This window comes from Sus scrofa, chromosome 9, assembly GCF_054392235.1.
Source record: "Sus scrofa isolate SSC_HxYL_T2T_F1_AM1 chromosome 9, Sscrofa_HxYL_maternal_Yorkshire_Landrace_v2.0, whole genome shotgun sequence".
NCBI classification, from domain to species: domain Eukaryota; kingdom Metazoa; phylum Chordata; class Mammalia; order Artiodactyla; family Suidae; genus Sus; species Sus scrofa.
In genome coordinates this window covers 10,547,090-10,557,206 of record NC_139391.1, presented here as the reverse complement: position 1 = coordinate 10,557,206, position 10,117 = coordinate 10,547,090, and positions in this window count along the sequence as shown.

Genomic DNA, 10,117 nt, shown 5'->3' with positions numbered 1-10,117 from the left:
TGTATCATATTAAAACAGTTTTCAAAATATACTAGGCTATGTATTCAAGATTTAGCATATATAGTTGGAGGAATTTTTGTTTTTGGCATACCCACTGTCATTTTGGGGGAGAAAAGTTACACAGTTGAAGCCTAACATAGGATTCATTACCTGTAAATGAATGAGAACAAGTGCTTGATTGAGAGTTTTATGTACCTTTTGCTTTATTATTAACAATAACCCTGTGAAGTCACTACTAGTTGATTGAGTTGAAAGAGACCCCCCCCTTTTTGGGGGGGGAGTGTCACACCCCTAGCATGTGAAGGTTCCCGGGCCAGGGATTGAACTCACACCGTAGCAGCCACCCAAGCCGTTGCAGTGATGCTGGATCCTTAACCTGCTGTGCCACAGGGGAACTCCAAGAGACCCCTTCCTTTTGAGGTTAGTTCCTCTGTAGTAACTTAGTTGGATCTGGTTTTTGTTTCATATTAGGGACAGTGCTTAAGTGCTATTTAAAGTGAGTAATTTATAAAACATAAGACAGTTGTACTTGCAGTGTTTATTAATACTTACATGATATGTTAGAGCTTATAAAGCACCGTAAGTCATTCAAGTTCTAAGAAAAATTCAGGCGAGTATTATTCCCATATTTCAGTTGAGAAATCAAACTCGCAGAGGTAAATGAATTGGCCCAAATTACATGGCTAATAAGTGCCCAAGTGCCAGAGCCAGATGCTTCAGTCTAGTCCTGCAGTCTTAAACTGATTGTGAAAACCGCTTCACTCTTAAGGCTGATAAAGAAATATTTGCTTTAGGAATAGTCTCCTTTTATGTCCTTGCTTTATCCATTGCCAGCTTTCAGTACAACATCTCTAAAATGCGCTCATTATAGTCAACATGGGCTCCTTGCAAAAAAAAAACCAAAAAACCCAAAACCCGAAGCCTGAGACTTCTGAGACTTTATGGCCTAGGTGTAGAAATGCTGCCTCCTTTGCTTGGCTGCCAAGACACCACCACAAAGGACTGTAGATCCAGGTCCATTTATTTCCTGAGAGTGGGTGCAGCTGTCTTCTTGCTGTAATCAAATGCTCCTCTGTAGCCAGCTTTTTGTGGCCAGAAAAAGCAAAGTAATTTTTAGGACAGATTAGCATAAAAACCTCTACTAGATCAGTTTCAGGAAACAATTACTAGCTTAGAAACAACAAGTGTGATCTAATAGGTTGACTAAAGTGGCAGTTAATTTCCAGAACTTTTAAAATGCCCCTTATTTCTCACCATGAGTACTATATAAATAGAATACACTACCTGCCACTGTATTTAGTTTCATAAATTTTTTGGACAGGGTGAACAACAGACTTCAAAACGAAGCAGAGGTAGTAAATCTGCCCTTTTTAATGAGTTTGAATTTACAGTAGTAGTTTAAACATCTGGAAGTTTAAAAGTCTTAATTCATTCCAAATGTTCAGCAAGGATATACTGCAAAGAGGATATTGTAATTGAGGGATCAAGAAAACTACTGTTGACTCGGTCTGAAGCCTTTCTAATTTTCTCTCTCTATATTAATCACATAAAACTTCAGAGGCTGACAGTTCAAAAAGAGAAGAGATGGACCCAAATATTCAGGTTGGCATGGTTCTATAGAGAAATAACTGAGGGCATAGTTACAACGAGAATGAGGCTTAAATGCTGTTCATTAGCATGTCTGGTTGTGGCCAGGTTGTGCCACTGCACTCTGTATTCTGTGCTGCTTATGGATGTGAGGTGGGTTGTTTTGAGGGTTTTTTTTGGGGGGGGTATTGTTAAAACTGGACTTACAGGAGTCAAACCTTTTGACTTCTAAGTTGTGGTTTTGATTAGCGCATTTTGTAATCCAAGAATCTGGTCATCTGCCAGCATCTAACTCATGACCGCAGTGGTTTAGGGCACAAGTGTCTACTGGGTGCTTGGGTGTTGGTTTCACTGTCTTGGTGCAGGGTTGCAGCAGCAGGAGGAGTGCTCATCCTTGTCTCTGGCAGCAGCTGCTCCTAACAGAGTGCCTGCTCTATGCCAGTTCTGTGCTCAAGCACTGCACCTGAGTTATCTCATTTAAACTCTTCCACCCTATGAAAAAGGTAATATTATCCCTAATTTTTTTTTAGGTGAAAACCTAGGGATTAGAAGGCCACACAGCTAGGGAAATGCGGAACCATAATGCTAACATGATGTAAAGATCCGCAAATCTAATTTTTTGCTTCATATTTGCTTTTCATGCATGTTTCAAATGTTGTATTGAATGTCTGTGGTGCTCAGTCTAAATAGCCTCCGGCATGAGGCTGGGGTCATGGACACAAAGATGAATAAGACGGCTGGAGCTCATGGCCCGGATGCAGAGGTCAGATGGCGCCCATACCCTCAGCGAACTCAGTCACGTGGGGGAGCCAGACGTGCAAGTGAGGATCTGCCAGGAGCAGGGCCAAAGGTAGGGAGATGCTATCATTTATCGTCCCAACCAGGGCTTTTTCGAGGGTGCAATGGGGCACTATTAGTTACGCCAGAACAACAGATAAAACAGGACTCTGTGGAGCAAACTAGGACGTGGGGTCAGTCACCCTGGCTGGAGGAAGACCCACGGTGTGAAGCAAACCTAGAGAGGAGGGCCCTGACTCCCTGGCTGGACCTAGAAAGTGTGAGACATGCTCGTCCTCAGTCATCACCCTTAAACCCTGGCTGGTCAGACTTCAGCTGAAATAGCACTTTCCTCTAGAGGCTTCCTCGTCCCCGAAGTCTGAGTCAGGTGGCCCTTAAATGTACTCCCAGGCCTGCCTGGCTCTGCTGCCAGATGTCAGCCCAACGTGTCTCCCGGCCCACGTTGAGGATAGGAGGTCAAAGTGCAGGCAAGAGCCTTTACAGAAACCTAAAAAGGCGGCGCGGTTTGCTTCCCCATCTATCACCTCGTCTAAGTAATGAGTGATAATGGTGTATAAAACTCAGCCACATTTACCACCCACATTGCCAATAAGAACCTGTGTGGAAGAGTTTTGAAGCCACAGAAAGTGAAAACGGCGTGTGCTGTTTTGTGACCCCCAAATATTTTTAAGTTAGTTTCTCACTTGTCAATGAAAATGGGACAGGCTTAGTGTTAGAAATACATGCATGGGACGTGATCTGTCCCCCTGCCCCCAAACCTCAGACGGTCGTGCTGATGCTCAGTATGCTATTCAGGGTTTTCCAGGTTCCTGATGAGAGCGTGGTACCTCTGCCTTAAGCCAGGATACGGCACACTGACTTGTAAAGTTGGCATGGTGGTAAGATTGCAGCGCAGTGGAGTGGGACAGACAGCCCTTCATCTGACAGAGGGCTGGGCGGGGCAGCTTTGCCTCAAGATCACGCCACTCCGTGGTGGCAGGGGCCAGGGGTGGGCAGAGGTGGCCCACAGTGCTGTGTTCTGTCCTACCACCGGGACGAAACTGAAGATGGAAAGCCTGAAAGAATCATTTCTTGGCAGGTGAGTGGTGTCCACCCTTAAATCTTATTAATGTAAACGGTAATCCCATAAGTATGTCAGCTTTATAGAAGAGATTTATTCAACCAGCCAGAGTCTGGGTTTAGTTCTTGGCACGTTGCTGTTTTGCGTTACCGTAAAATTTTGGTTTTAAAAATATTTGGTATTGCTTACATCTTATTTGGCAAATACCTATTCTTGGTATGATTATTTTTCTTTGGAGGGGTACATGTGGTTAGAGTGTGGGTTTGCAAAGCCTTTTTCCTAAAAAATGAGTTGTTGAAAGCTTTCCTTGTAATTGTGACTTGTGGGATTTGGACTTCCTTTTATTAATAGCAGCTCCTAGATGCTGAGACCTTACTGTGTACCCAGCGCCATGTCAGGCACTTTGTATGAATCATTTTATTTAGGTTCAGAGTAACCTGAGGTGGTGGGGTTACTATCCTCATCTGTGGATCCGAAAGTGCCTTGTAAGAGGCTGTTCAGCTGTGAAATAGGAGTTGAACCCCCCAAACCAACTGACTCGAGTAGAGCAGGCTGCTCCTCAGTGTGGAGATCCCCACCTTTAAAAAAACAAAGGATATGAAAAGACTGGGGGAGTTCTCATGGCTCAGTGGTTAATGAACCTGACTAGTATCCATGAGGATGCGTGTTCAATCCCTGGCCCCGCTCCGTGGGTTTAAGGATCCGATGTTGCCGTGAGCTGTGGTGTAGGTCGCAGACCTGGCTTGGATCCTGCGTTGCTGTGGCTGTGGTGTAGGCTGGCAGCTACCATTCCGATTTGACCCCTAGCCTTGGAATCTCCATATGGCATGGGTGCGGCCCTAAAACAACACAAGACAGAAGAAAAGAAAAGACTGAGGTGGGAGGAGGTACCCCAAAATACTAATGTTTGTCTCCAGGTGGTGAGAGGATGAGGAATTAAAAATTGTCCTTATTTTCTACAATGTATTTCTTTTTCTCATCTTCAGAAGGATTATATTGCATGCTAAAAGGGAAAGCTCAAAATTAGTTACATGAAAACATCTTTCTTCTAAACGATTTGCTGCTGCTTCCCTGGTTCTATTCACCGGACATCATCCAAGCATCACGCCGGGTGTTGGGCTCCCGAGATCAGGCACTGACCCGACTGGCATGTGGTTAGGCCGCAGATTCCTCAAGGCCCAGCTCCAGGGTCTCTCACCAGTGCCCCCGCATCACCTGCTCCCAGTTACTTCTCACCGTTTCTGCTATTACCAGCTCAGTTCAAACCACTATCACCTCTTCCTGTATCTTTTTCTCCAAGTTTATTTTCCGTGTAGCAGGCAGAGTTACCATGAACCTCTTCTTCTCGGATCCTCCCGGTGGTCTTGGACCAGAATCTAAGCTCTGGCCATGACCCTAAGGCCCTGAGTGATCTAGTCCATGTCCACCTCTGGCCTGGTCTGGTTCTTTTTTTTTTTTTTTTTTCCTTTTTTCTTTTAACGGCTGCAATTGCGGCATATGGAAGTTCCCAGGCTAGTGGTTGAATCTACAGCCTATGCCACAGCCACAGCAACCAACGCTGGATCCGAGCTGTGTCTGCGACCTACACCACAGCTCACAGCAACACGAGATCCTTAACCCAGTGAGCGTGGCCAGGGATCAAACCCACCTCCTTATGAATACTAGTCAGGCTTGTTACCACTGAGCCACAGTGGGGACTCCTTGGTCTGATGCTTGTTCACTCTGCCCAGCTATGGCGATCTTTGTTTCTTTCATTCACCAAGTTCGTTCAGAGAAGCTTGTTCACGACCTTGTACTTGGTGTGCCTTGACAGCTGTTAGCCCATTTAACTCCTAGCCATTTTTGGCATCATTCAGATCTTTGCCTAAATATTATCTCCATCGAGACGCTTTCTCTGACAACCCTTTCAAAGCTAGCCTACCTTTTCTAGAAGTGATGTGACTTCCTGCACTGGTACACAAGTGCTGCAGGGGCTGGGGCCTTCCCGTGTTTGCTGTGGTTGTATCCCACCACCTGTAACCATGCCTGACATGTAGCTGCTGTTCCATATTTGTTGAATGAATGGACAAATGTGATATCCTAGGACCAGTGGGAAATTCAGGGTGGCCGGAGGATTGGGGGGGGGGCGCACTGGGAAGGTAGTTAGGGGCCCGTCCGTGGAAACCCTTAAAATTCCTACTCAGGAGCTGGCCATCACCCCCTATCAGAGGACTGTTCCAACAGACGCTGAGCCTCAATCCCTTGTCTGTGTGAACAGGTCTAGGAGTGGAGCCCTTCACGGGTGCGATGTGGGTGCTGAAGTCTGGGCATGTTTAGAAAATGAGAGAACGTGGTTGAACGAAAACACAAACCCCACATTCGTCACTGTTAATCATAATTAATGATATCTGTGATTTGTCTCATCTTTCTTCTAGAATGTTCTGAGTCTCGAGACAGGATCCCTTTGCCCCCATCTCCAGGCCCTGCCACAGAAACCGCCTGGCGTGTGACTCAGCAGCCGCCTCTGCCGTGTGCTCCCCTCCTTATGTCACCCATCCTACCCGTTCCTTTCCAGCTCCAGTCATTTCTGCCGTGTTTCTTTCTCCTCTTCCGTCCCTTCTCAAACCACAACCCGCACAGCTTTCACTGCCCCCTTTAGAACCTGCTGGTCTCGGCTCCAGCCTTTTTCTAGGGAAGTGGAGCGGACCTGAGACAAGTGGGGCGGGAGATGTGTCCTGTAATTCACCTCCCTGACGAGGTGGCGTTTTCCTCCGGCCGCAACTCCTTTTCCAGCTTTGCAGTCTCCCGCCGCAACCGGGAGATGGGTGCCTGAGCGCAGAGGCGGCGGCTGGTGCTCCCCAGTCTCTAGCCGTCTCAGTGCCCATTTGAGGTGAGTGTCCCACCCATGGCATGAGACTCGTCCAAGTGCTTAAATAGTAGAATGAAGGTGTATGGCTTTCTGCTGTGCTTCTCATGATGACACTTATACTTGGGGAGGAAGTTAGTATTTATTGAGTGCCTCCTGTATGCCAGGCGCTGTGTGAGATGCTTTATGTCTATGATGTCACTTAAGACTCATACTTTGATGAGGTTGATATCTTATCCCCATGAGAGAACTGAAGTTCAAAGAAATTATTTGCCCGCGGTCACAGCGTCCACATCTGTCCAAAGCCAGAAGCCGTGTGTCTCTGCATGACAGTGCACAGCCAGCCCCAGCCCTGCCTCCACACTCCAAAGTCACCAAGGGTCCTGCTGACATAATGTTGCTTCAGTCTTCATGACAACCTCTGAGACTAGCAGTGTCATCCCCAGTGACTTAAAATGCACTACCGCGGGGACTTCCTCCAGCTCTGCTGCTCTGCCATTTGGACCCTGGGGCTTGGGCCTGTGCTTGTCATTGGGCTGGACGCAGGATTGGAGTCCAGCTCTAGCAGTGGATCATTGAGAGCAGTGCTGGAGGGGCCAGACCACAATCCCTGTGACCTCCATGAGAGCAGGCATGCGGGTGCTCGTTCTCTTAGGGAGGCCGGGGAGAGCTGCTGTCCCTTTCCTGCTGGTGAGAGTGGAGGCACTGGCACGCGAGAAGTTGGGCAGAGCAGCAGTGAGGGCGCGGGCATGAGCAGAGGCCTGGTGAGAGGAGACCCAGCCCGAGGGCTGCCGCTGGGGTGTTGTGGGGCCTTGGGCAAACCACTGCACCAGTCTGAGCGACGATGCCCCAGCTTTTATTGCGCACTCAAGGACAAGCGTGACCACAATGGGAAGGCCACCTTCTCCCAGGGAGAGGCTTGGTTGACCTGACCACTGCCAGCTGCTTAGGGGTAACTATCCCAGAACAAGCCTGAGGACACTTGAGAAGAACCTGGAGAGTCACTCGTTTTCCCTGCCGCCGAGGGAAACGTTAGGCAAGCTGCTGTCCTCTCTGGGCTCAGGCTTCTCATCTATAAAGCAGGGATGCTAGTATCCCCCGTGACTAAGGAGAAAGTGTTTAGTCAGCTATTCGCTCGATCATGTCACCAAAGGGTTCTGACAGAAAAAAGCTTCTAGACGAAATTAGAATAAGCTTCACACCAAAGGACCTGGAAAGGCTTCTTGGAGGAGTGGGGCATGAGCCCTGTCGTGAAGGCTCGCTGGCGGTCAGCAGGGAAGGATGCAGGCTTTTGGCGGATGGCTGGGCCAGAGGACCAGAGAGCATCCCAGTGCGGGGAGGGCTCCTGCTCGCTCTCTCCTTCCCATCTGCCTCCATCAGCACCTCCCACACTCACAGCTCCTGCCCTCAATTCTCCATTCTAAGGCCGTTACTGGAGTTCTCTGGTGGTGCGGGGGTTAAGGATCCAGAGTCGTCACTGCAGTGGCTTGGTCGTTGCTGTGGTGTGGGTTCAATCCTTGGCCTGGGTGACATCCACATGCTATGGGTGTGGCAAAAAAAAGGAGACACACTTTTAATGAAATGGCAGCTTTGGGGAGAATAAGAAAATATTTCATACACTGGTTTTAAGTTGCATCTCCGTTTCAAAACCCTGGTGCTGTGGGGAGAAAGTGTATAGAGTTGAGAAAATACAGAAAATGTCACTTCAGAAAGAGTACTACCAAAAAAAAATTCGTCATGTGGACCTGGAGACTGATGTTCTTGTTTGGCCCCATACCAGCTTTGTTATTCTGGGAAAGTTTCTTGATTTCCCTAAGCATCAATTCCTTTTTTTTGGGGGGGGGGGTCCTTTTTGTCTTTTTAGTGCCGTTCCCGCGGCAGGCATATGGAGGTTCCCAGGCTAGGGGTCTAATCGGAGATGTAGCCATCGGCCTATGTCAGAGCCACAGTGGCACAGGATCCGAGCCATGTCTGCGACCTACACCACAGCTCATGGCAAGGGCAACGCCGGATCCTTAACCCACTGAGCAAGGCCAGGGATCGAACCCGCAGCCTCATGGTTCCTAGTCGGATTCCCTAACCACTGAGCCGTGACGGGAACTCCCAATTCATTTTTAAAATGGTCTATAAATTGCCCGGGCATAGGAGGTGAGAAGTTAAGGTTGTTTGAGTTTGTATTTTGATTCATTTTAGAAAGGGGTCAATAGAACCTATTTTTTGTAAAGTTGGAGTTTGCTATATTTTTTAAAAAACTATATGTATATATAGAGTCATTTTAGGATAGCAAAACACAGAACAGTGGATCTCAATCAGGGACACTTTCACACCCCAGGTGACATTTGGCCGTGTTGGGAGGCATTTGGGTTGTCACAGCAGGGGGCAGGGAGGGGGACAGGAAGCTAGTGGCATCTGGTGTGTAGAGTCTAAGGATGCTGCCAAACATCCTACATTGTGCAGGACTGGCCCCCAAAACAAAGGATTTTCTGGCCCCAAATATCCATGGCATGAGGCTAAGAAACCCTGGCATAGAGATTAAGGATGTGGATTGTGGAGCCCAGTTCTCTGGAATTAAACCCTAGTTCCGCTGCCTGCTACCTGTCTATCCTTGGGCCCCTTCCTTGACCTCTCATCTGAGAGGAATAGTACGTTTCTGCCAAAGGGCGTGTGTGTGAGGATCACTAAGACCTAAGGTTCGCAGAGCATCGCGAATAGAGACTGGCTTCCATGGGCTCCCAGTGAGTGTCCACTCTTGTTTTAAAAACTTTTGAATAAGCACCAGACTTTGAATAAGCACAATACCTGGTGGCCGAGACCAGGACCTCAGGTAAGTTACTTAACTCCTTGTGCCTCAGTGTCTTCATTTGCTAAAAAAATATTGTGGCGGACAGATGAGATGAAGGGTAAGACAGCATGATGGAAGCCGTGGAACATCTGGCAGCAAATCCACTGGTATCATTATTATTGTCTCAGACTCCAGTAAGAGAATGTTCTGGGGGTGAAGCAATAAACTCTCCTGGGCCAGGCTGTAACTCAGCAGAAGGGACAGCAGAGAGAGGAGGTGCTCAGAGCAGGCCCAGGACGGCGCCTTAAGTGCATCCTCAGCTGTGAGTCCAGGAAGTCGCCGTTATTGCCTGGTTATGTGCAAGCTGCGTCCTGGCTTCACATACCACTTTCCCCGGAGGCGCTCTTGGCGACCCAGCAGACACGCCTGCTCTGCAGGCTCCTAGCTCTGGGAAAAACAACAGCTCAGATGGAAAGAGTGCCCCGAAAGCCCCTGGCCAGGGATCTGCTCCTCCTCCTCTTCTGTCTTCTCTGGCAGCAGTTCTCTGAGCTCTCGGATGACAAAACTGGATTCCTGGCCCGGACTCCAAGGCGCTCTGGCTGCAGCCACACAGGATTGAGTGAGGGTTATTATTATCTTCAACAATTATTGGCAAACAGTAATCTAGCAGGGACGGTGTCAAGCTAGTCACATAAATAAACTCATAATTCTCAGAACAACCTTGTGAAACTGAGTATTATGACCTTATTGCTGATGCTGTCACTGAGGCTCAGAGCCATTAAACAACTTGCCCAGAATGCGCAGAGCCAGATGCACATTGCTCTCAACCAACACCCGCAGCATCGCAAGCCAGAATGTGCACAGAGCCTAGCGAACACTAGGCACTTAATGTTTGTTCACTGTGTTTAATGAATCAGTGTCAAAGGGCGAATCTCGAACCAGCGTGCCCCTCATCCAGCTCTGCCCATCCTGCCGCTCACCGCCCCCTGCCCTGTCCCTGCTGGGCTCCCAGTGCCTGCTCACTCTCGCCTAGGGGCTCAGTGCC